Raw genomic sequence first — 9,196 nt, 5'->3', positions numbered from 1 at the left:
AGATGGGCAGCCTGTAGTCCAGGTAGCCTGTAGCGCAAACCACTAGGCTTAGGTTCAATGAAATTCAAGAAATGCAGTTTTGAACACCTGCTCTGTGGCAGGCACGCAGACACAAAGAAAAGTAAGACATGGTCCATGCCCTCATGGAGCTCTCAGCCTAGTGGCGACACATACACACACAGCCCTCTAACACAGAGGCAGGAAGAGATAAGTGCTGCAGCAGGGGACGGGGTGGGAAGTCCAGGGAGGGAGAGCTCCACTCTGATAGGGACCTTTGGGGAGGCTTCTCAGAGCACTGAAGGATGGGCAAGAGGCAAGATGGGAGAGTGTCCCAAGCAGATAGTTTTGGTCAGGTTCTGGGCTTGCAGGTGAGACAGAGGCATCGTTACATGGTTTGAAGGGATATGCAGTGTTTCAGGCATCAATACTGCCCAGCCTACACCCCAGAGGGCAGGATACCTGGGGAAGGGGCTTCTAAGGCCACTCCAGTGAGAGGGAGAGGGAAGAGGGGAAGGGAACCCCTACTCCAGAACTTATGGGACTTGGGGGTTTCAGAGGGGTTGTTTGTGCTTGAAAGAGAAAGGGAAGGTGAGGGGAGTTTGGGGAGAGAAGGGAAAGGGTGAGCATTCTCCTCAGGAAGATCTGGGACCATCTGGAAGTCTAGGGACTTGGGGGCTAACACTCAACTATGCTGTGTGATACTGAGAAGGTCATGCAACCTCTCTGGGCCTTAGGGTCCCCACCTCCACACAAATGGAGAATTTAGGATGGAGAGATTGACGAGGCTAGTGAGTTTCTGGGAAATCCAGAAAGTATCTCTGTGAAGCAGACTCAAGGGCAGGCTCCCGGTGTGGTGGAGAGGCGGCTTGGTTTGGGTGAGGTCTGTGAGCAGGAACGCATGCAGACAGAGGAGTCGGGATGGTGTTCTAACCGTGGGGAGTCCTCACTGCTGGATGCCTAGGTTGGGGGGAGGGCACCTGAAGGTGAGTCGGAGAGCAAGGTTGGCTCCAAAGGCTCTCCTGGCCTCCCTCTCACCTTCCCCCGGGAGCGGGGCAAAAGATGAAAGAATGCCAGGGTTCTCTTCTCCACTTGGCAGCTGTGAGATGAAAAGGGAGGTGGCTTCCACGCACAGCCGTCGTCTGCTCAGGTATGATTTTGAGGGTGTGGGGAGACCCCTCCCTCCTGGCCCAGAGTCATGGCAATATCAATCCCTTTTCCTATCCAAGACCTCACAGCTAACAATGCTTTGTGTACATGGATTCATTTTATCTCCACCATAACCCTAGTGGGTAGCTAGAGAGGTGATATAAGACTCCACTTCCAGATAGCAAACCGAGTCTCAGAAAGATGAGGGGAACTTACTCAGGGACACAGCTGGTGAATGGCCGCCCCAGGACAAACCCAGGCTTGCTGACAACGCCGCCGCAGCCGTAGCTGAAGTCTGACACCCACAGGTAGGCTAAGCGTTGCTTGTTACATGTACAAATGCAGGTAAACCTTGAGCCATTCACACCTTAGTATGAATTCGTTTATCCCATTGAACACTTTCTTTACTCTGCCAGAGAAAGAGAAGGTTAGGGTTTGAGAGGTTGAAGAAAAAACATTTTCAAGGAGGCAGAAAGGGAAAAACAATTTTCTACAAATTCCATTGACTTCCTATTTTTTCCCAAGGCTGTCCTTTGAGCCACAGAGCTTAGTGCCAACCCCAGAGGGAAAAGTCTAGGGAGGATCCAAAGGAACAATTTATTCATCTGTTCATCAAACGTACATGAACATCTGTTTTATGTAAGAGATGGAGGATACTGAGGTGAACTAGACAAACTCTTTCTCTTCGAACATCTCAAAATCTATCCAGGAAGACAGGTAAAAAAATGGCAACGGAGCTTGGTAACTGCTAAAACGAAGTTATGATCTAAGAAAGAGCAGCTAGTTGCTGGAGGGGAGCTGGATTAGCAAAGTTCTCTTCCCTCGATGACACATCTTTCATCACACATTTTTCGCCCGTCCCAGCACCTCATAAGCCTTCCAGCCAGACAGTCCTTTCTTTCACCTCACTTAAGTCCCTCTTGCTCAGCAGTGCCCAGTACCCCTGGCCATGCCCAGTAATCCCAGCCTGTGACCTCAGCAGCTAGGTGAAGGGCCGTGGGGCCTTTATGGAATCTCTGGCCAAGACTCCCATTATACACATGAGGAAACTGAGGCCCAGATAGAGGCGGTGACCTGCTCGAATTTGCCACAGTGAGGTCGTGCTGAGCCTGGGCTCTCACCGGCAGATGTGCACATTACGACAAGCACACCTGGAGGGGTTTGACCGAGGAATCCCTGCGCTCTGTACAGGGTCGGAGAAGGAAGGTAAGGTGGCTGAGGGGGAGGCAGTAGAGGAAGGTAGAGGAAGCTCTGAAGCCGGGGAGGAAAGAGAGGGCAGTGAAGAGGGCACTCATCAGGAAGGGCTCAGATGGTGACAGGGCAGCAAACTTTCTTCTAGAGGCCAGCATCAGGAGTTCCCTGGTGGCCTAGTGGTTAGGACTCCAGGCTTTCACTGCCGCAGCCCGGGTTCAGTCAATCCCTAGTCGGGGAACTGAGATCCCGAAAGCTGCGTGGCGTGGCCAAAATAAATAAATAAAGCCCAGCATCATCATCCACAGTCTGTCTTATTGAACTCTCAAAGGCCAGGCCTACTTAAAATTAAATGTAAGTTAATTAAAATTCAATAAAATTAAAAATTCATTTCCTCGGCTGCACTAGCTACATTTCAAGTGCTCAGGAGCTACGTGTGGCTGGTGTCTGCTGTACTGGATGGCACAGATGGAACGCATTTCCATCATGGCAGAAGTGCTGTTCTAGACACTTTACATGTATAATCTCATTTAAATAATATCTTCTGAGAATGATTAATACATGTTTGTCGTAGAAAATTTGAGGGAACTTCAGTCACAGATGATGCCCTCCACCCCCTATTAGCATTTGACATACATCTTTCTAGCCTTTACTTTTCCTTTAAAAGAAAATTCAAATAACGCACAGTCGGTGTAAAAAATGCAAACGATATGGGGGCTAGAGAGTAAAAATGCTGTCCCTCCGCAGGGGAAAGCACTGTCAGCAGCTTGGCACGTGTTCCTCCTGAGTCTGCGTTTCCCTCAGCCCCACGATCTCAGGAACACTGGGGGGCTGCTTTAACCACAGAATCTCTATTTCACTGGCTCTGCCCTCATCCACCTTTGAGAAGACTTCCGGTCCCTCCCCTTCCACTAACGCGAAGTGCCACAGGCCTGGGACCCTCGCGGTGGCCTCTGCTTTGGACCCAGAAGCCCCTCTCTCCTCTTCCCTCACCCAGCCCTGCTCCTTGCGACACCTCATCAGGGCCTGGGGAAGGGACGCTCTATCCTGTTACCTCACCCCCGTCATTTCTCCCAGCCATCCTCGGAGGCCACGGCAGAATAGCAGAGTGGTCCAGAGCACGGGCCCTGGGATCAGACAGTCACAGGTTATGTCCCAGCTCTACCACCTATCAGGATTCCCAAGATCCTGCACGATGTATCTGAACCTCAGTTTTCTCATCTGAACGTTGGAGATAATATCTACCTCAAACTGTTTGCTGTGAGAGTTAAATGAGATAATAAATGTAACACATTCTGCATTTCGAGATAGCAATTATTGTCATTTTGCAGATGAGAAAACTGAGGCTCAGTGAGACCTAGGTACTTCTCAAGGTCCTGCTGGCAGGAACCAGGGTTCTAACCTATGCCTGTCTGGCTCCAAAGCCCACGTTGCTGACCCCACAGGGCCATCCCTTTCTTAACCTCGCTCCTACGCTCCAGAACACCTTCATATGGGTCCAGAATAGCAAAGAAGCAAGGGAGGCAGCAGGAGAACTGTCAGGCGGCTCTAAACCTCAGACTTCTCCCAAGTCAGAGGCCTGCCGGGGCCAGGAGGGCAGCAGTCCCCTGCCATGCGGTCCCCCAGCTTCCCACTGCAGACTGGGCATCCTGCTGCTTGTGTCTGCTCTCTGCAGGCCTCAGTTTCCCCATATATATAACAACCCTGACAGTCTGTCATTTTGCACTTCCGTGACCTCCAACCCCAGAAGTCATCAGGGACCCAGACTCGACTGGAGGCAGGAGGCCAGCCCTGCCCCTCAGACCAGACCAGGCCCTGGTGAGGGGCTGACCCGCAGTTACCTCACTCTCCCTAGGCTCCCCTGGGGCCCTGAGGTGGGGCGTGGTGCTCGACAGGCCTGCTGGGTGAGGGCAGGTTTGGAAAGAGGTTTAGGAAGGGTGTGGCAGTGAGGGTGCGCCTGGCAGGCTCAGGTGAGGTCACTAGAGAGAGGGCACGCCTGCCAGCTTCCTCGGCTGTGCCAGACAGGGCCGGGCAGCTTCCCCCTCAGACCACGTCTCTGGGCTCCTCTGTGGGACCCCCATCCTTTGTGAAGTGTGAGCGGAGTTGGACAAACTCCCCTCAACATCCATCCAAGGCCAACTCACGGGACCTGCCCTGCTGGGTGGTGGGCCAGGAGGGCCCCAAGAGCTGTGAGGGCAGGAGTGGGAAACCTGTGTGCAAGCTGTGTGCAAGACAGCAGGGTCCATGGAGGAAGGGATTTGACCACAGTTGATCCAGGCAGTCAGAGAAGACTCCTTTGTGAAAGCAGGCAGAGGCCACAGGGGCCCAGATCTGGCTTGCTGTTCCCTGCCCTGCCCCTTCTCCCCTCTACAAGGCAACACCCATTCTCCCTGAGTCCCAGGGGAGGAATGGTCATTGTCTCTTCTTCCTCTTCTTCTGGGATAGAGCTTAGACCCTGCAATTTATTCCCTTCCAAAAGACCAAATATGTGGGGTAGTGGGGAGTTCCAGTCCATCCACTCCATGAAGCTCACTGTTAGAAAGTATTTCCTTTTACTGAGTTACTCTCTGCCTCCCTATAGAATCCACTAGAGAGCACTTCAAGAATTTAATGTCCACTCCCAGTCTCCATGTACTCTGTAATTCTTTGCTCTGAGCCAAATACCCTCAGTTCTTTTAGTCATTCCTCCTAAGACTGGTTTCAAGACATTTTGACAGCTTGGCCTGTGTCCCCTGGAAATATTTCCGTTTATCTGCATTCTTATAGTAACATGGTATCTAGAATGGGACTTGGCTTTCCAGTCAAAATCAGGCCAACATAGAGAACAGTACAGAACAATCACCTCCTCGACTTTGGCATGATATAGATCCCATGAGCTCTATTGTCTTGCTGGCCTGCATAGAACTTGGGCTCAGCAAACACCTCCTTGGCGATTTTGGACTCATGTGGCTGTTTAGACATGTCCTTGTTGAGTGGGTACACATAGGTCACTCAGCCTGCATGACTGTTGCCTCCAACGATTCAGAGGCCCCTCGGCCTTCCTGGGTCGGGGTTCCCTGGCAGATGACCCCCAGGGATGAAGCCCAAGGCTCAGGCAGTGGCTCTCAACAGGTCTTCACTTGTCCACTCTCTTGAGGGTCTGATGAAAAGCTCTGCATTATCTTCCCAGAAAATGTACCTTCTCAAAAAACCTACAAATGCCACCAGGACTCCCTGCAGAACACTGGGACCCCAGGTTAGGAATCCCCATGTGGAAGATGATGCCTGAAAAGTAAACTCTGAGACAGCCTCCCTGTTCTAACCATGGGGGCTCAGGACTCCCACAAAGTAACAGCCTTTCACACCAGTGCTGTGCCTTATAGCTCACAAAGTGTGTTCACACATATTGCCTCGGACAGACCCTAGAGTACAGATTATACTTGAACAAATAGGAGGTCAACGTCCACTGACTTGCCCAAGGTCACACAGCCAATCTGGGCAGAGCCAACACTCTCCTTCTCACATGGGGCCTCAGAGGAGCCAACACCGTCTGTCTGACGGTGGGGAAGACACAACAGAGAAACGGTTGCACTTGGCCGCAGGGGAGATTGGTCCTGACCGTGCCCAGCGGGCTCCTGCTGCAGCTCCAGAGAGACACACCCAACCTGCCCCCGTGCTGAGCTGTGCTTCTAACAGCCTCCCTCCTGGCACAGCAGTGAGGGGCCAAGCTACCAGGCTGCAGCTTGTGAGACAGGAGAGACAAGGGCAGAAACCAGGCCTGGAGCCTGAACCTCAGGAACCCGGGGGACAGAGAAAGAGCCCCTGGACTTGCCTCTCCCTAGAGAGCAGATACCTTACCTGGCAGGAGCACATCCGAGGATAAAATGGGGCTGGAGAGGGGGTGGCAGTCGGGATATGGAGCACAACTGAGTGAATGAGGTTTACATACAGGCACCAGACTTGACTGTTTGAAGTCAGTGTTTAAGTTTTCAAGGAATTCTTGCTCCTTAAAAACCCCTCTACTTGACCCAGAAAACTCAGCCTGCGACACGCAGCTCACTCCCTCCACGAAGCTTTCCCCAGTGTCCTGTGTAATGACGGTGCCCCTAGCAGGCTGGAGCTCTGGACTCAACATCCCACCCTGGTCCCTGGCAATAGGGGCTCAATCCATGTTTGTTCAGTAAGCTCTAGACACCAGAAATGACAGACTGTCTTTTGTCTCTACCTGTTCTGTGACTTCGAACTGGGTCCCAAACCTCCATGGTCAACGAAGGCCAGCCTGCCTCATACACACAATCACCCACTTTAACTGGAAGCCAATCATGGCCTTTAGAAACCCTCTCAAGAAGCATCTAACAGGTTTTCCCAGGATGGGATGGGGTGAGGGAGAAGGTTCAAGAAAGAAAACTGTCATTTTTATATCTTTCCCCAAACTGGGTTATTTTCCTTTGCTCCAAACAGTTGGCAGAGATGTGTGGGCAGAGAAAGGGTCTGGAACTTGGAGTGTTGCTCTGCAGGCATCTGGGTGGTTCTCCACCCTCAGCTGGTTTGCAGCCCGGGCTGGGGCTGGGGGTTGCTAAAGGGAGGGGGCTGGTTTGCAGTGGGTGGGTTGCTGCTCGGGCCTTTGATCATTAACCCTTATCAAAAAGAATTCATAAATTTGTGTTGGTTTTATGCATCTGTCTCCTCCACCGGACTCTGGAGGGTGGGAACCACATTTATTCAATTCAGAATCCTCAGGGCTGGGTACAATGCCAAGTATAGAGTAATGCTAAATACATGTTGAAGGCAAAAAAATAAAATAATTTTTAAAAAAAGCACCAAAACCTCCCTGCTAGTTTTATTTCTGGGGCACCCCTGCCTCTTTTTTTTTTTTTTTTTTTTTTTTTTGCGGTACGCAGGCCTCTCACTGTTGTGGCCTCTCCCGTTGCGGAGCACAGGCTCCGGACACGCAGGCTCCGCGGCCATGGCTCACGGGCCCAGCCGCTCCGTGGCATATGGGATCTTCTAGGACGGGGGCACGAACCCGTGTCCCCTGCATCGGCAGGCAGACTCTCAACCACTGCGCCACCAGCGAAGCCCCTACCCCTTCCTCTCTTAAAGGAAAGAGCTTCTTAGAGCTTCCCTATGCTGATGGGAGGAGAGACACGTCATTGGCCTCCATTCTAGCTGAAGGTGTGGGCCCTTCTCCCCTGGGCTGCTCCTAAGACTAATTCTTTGTCTCTGTTATTTCTAGCCCCAAACGTGTGTCTTAGGTTTCCTGCCACCTGGCCTGACGGCCCAACCGCCCCAGCTATATCTCTGCCCAGCCCCAACCAGACATGGAGATTCACCCCTGGCTTCCTGACAGCTCTCACCCCTATGGCAACCACAACTATTTTTAGCAGAGCTCAGGGGCAGCTGAATGACCTCACTGCCTCATGTTTTTGACATCCTTCAGAGACCTCAGTCCTCCCGACGGTGGGTTTCACTTTCCACTGCTTTTGCTAATCCTCCAGCTGCCTGGGTTTCTTAGAGTGAGTCTTGGGCCCAGCTCAGGGAAGACCCTTTGTCCCCGCCCCCCGCTCCTGGCTGTAACCCCTAGCCCTAAGCATTTATGGCCCTCAGACCCAGTCGTTTTTCTCAAAGCTGTCAGAAATTCTCCATCCTTTCCTGGGTCAGAATCCTAACATCTGACTCAAGTTCTCAGTCTAACCTAAATCTTTCCCGCTGTCAGGGTTGCCAGATTTAGCAAATAAAAATACAGAATACCCAGTTAAATTTGAATTTCACATAAACAACAAATAATTTTTTAGTTCAGCATGTTTTAGGTAATATTACACTAAAAAATTATTCATTGTTTATGTGAAATTCAAATTTAACTGGGTATCCTGTATTTTATCTGGCAACCCTACCTGCTGTATTCCTTCTCAGTAGAGCAGCAGTTATTAAATGTTTTGGTTTCAGGATCCCTTTATACTCTAAAAACTTATTGAGGACCCTCAAAGAGCATTTATGTGGGTGAACTGATGTTTATCATATTAGAAATTAAAACATAAATTTAAAATATTTATTAATTTATTTTAAAATAAGTTTTAAGAAGTGACAGTAATAACTCATTACACATTTACATATATAAAACATTTTTACAAAACCTTGCTATATTTTCCAAAACAAACCAAAAAAATAGTGAGAAGAGTGGCATTGTTCTACATGCTTTGCAAATGTTTTTAATGTTTGGCTTAATGAAAAAGAGACAGATTCTTTTCTTTAAAATTAAAAAATTTAATTGTGGTAACAAAATACATAACATAAAATTTACTATCCGAACTGTTTTAAGTGTGTAGTTTGATTGTATTAAGTATGTTCACATTGCTGTGCAGAGTTGGATTCTTATGTCTCCTTCAGCATCCGGTCTGTTATAATATCACACACCATGAAGCTTCTGGAAAATTCCACTGTGCACTCATGAGAGAATGACAGTAAAAAGGCAAATGATGTTTTCATATTATGATGAAAACAGTTTTGACCTTGTTTTCCTCTGAAAGGACATGGGGAACCCCCAGGGGTCCCTGACCACACTTTGAGAGCTGGTGCTCTAGAGCAACACCAGAGACTTCAGTGCCGATCAGTAGCAGCAACCTTGCCCCTGACATTGATTTTGGGTGGGTATGACACACTGCACACATAATTTAATGTGATTCCAAGCTGGTTCTTATTTCTGAGATAGGTAGTGGGGGTAGGAGGAGGCTGAGGCTGGATCTTCCCTAGTGCCTTAGCAGGGATGAAAAAAATGGGTCTAGAAAGACTCGGACCCAAGGGACCTAGGGGTGGCACACAAGTTATGAAGTGGACCAAGCTGACTCAGAGACAGAGTTACAATTCTGCCTCATCTTGAGGC

Source organism: Mesoplodon mirus (genome assembly GCF_964341445.2).
Source record: "Mesoplodon mirus genome assembly, chromosome: 3".
In the NCBI taxonomy this organism is placed as follows: Eukaryota; Metazoa; Chordata; class Mammalia; order Artiodactyla; family Ziphiidae; genus Mesoplodon; species Mesoplodon mirus.
This window is presented reverse-complemented; position numbering follows the sequence as displayed.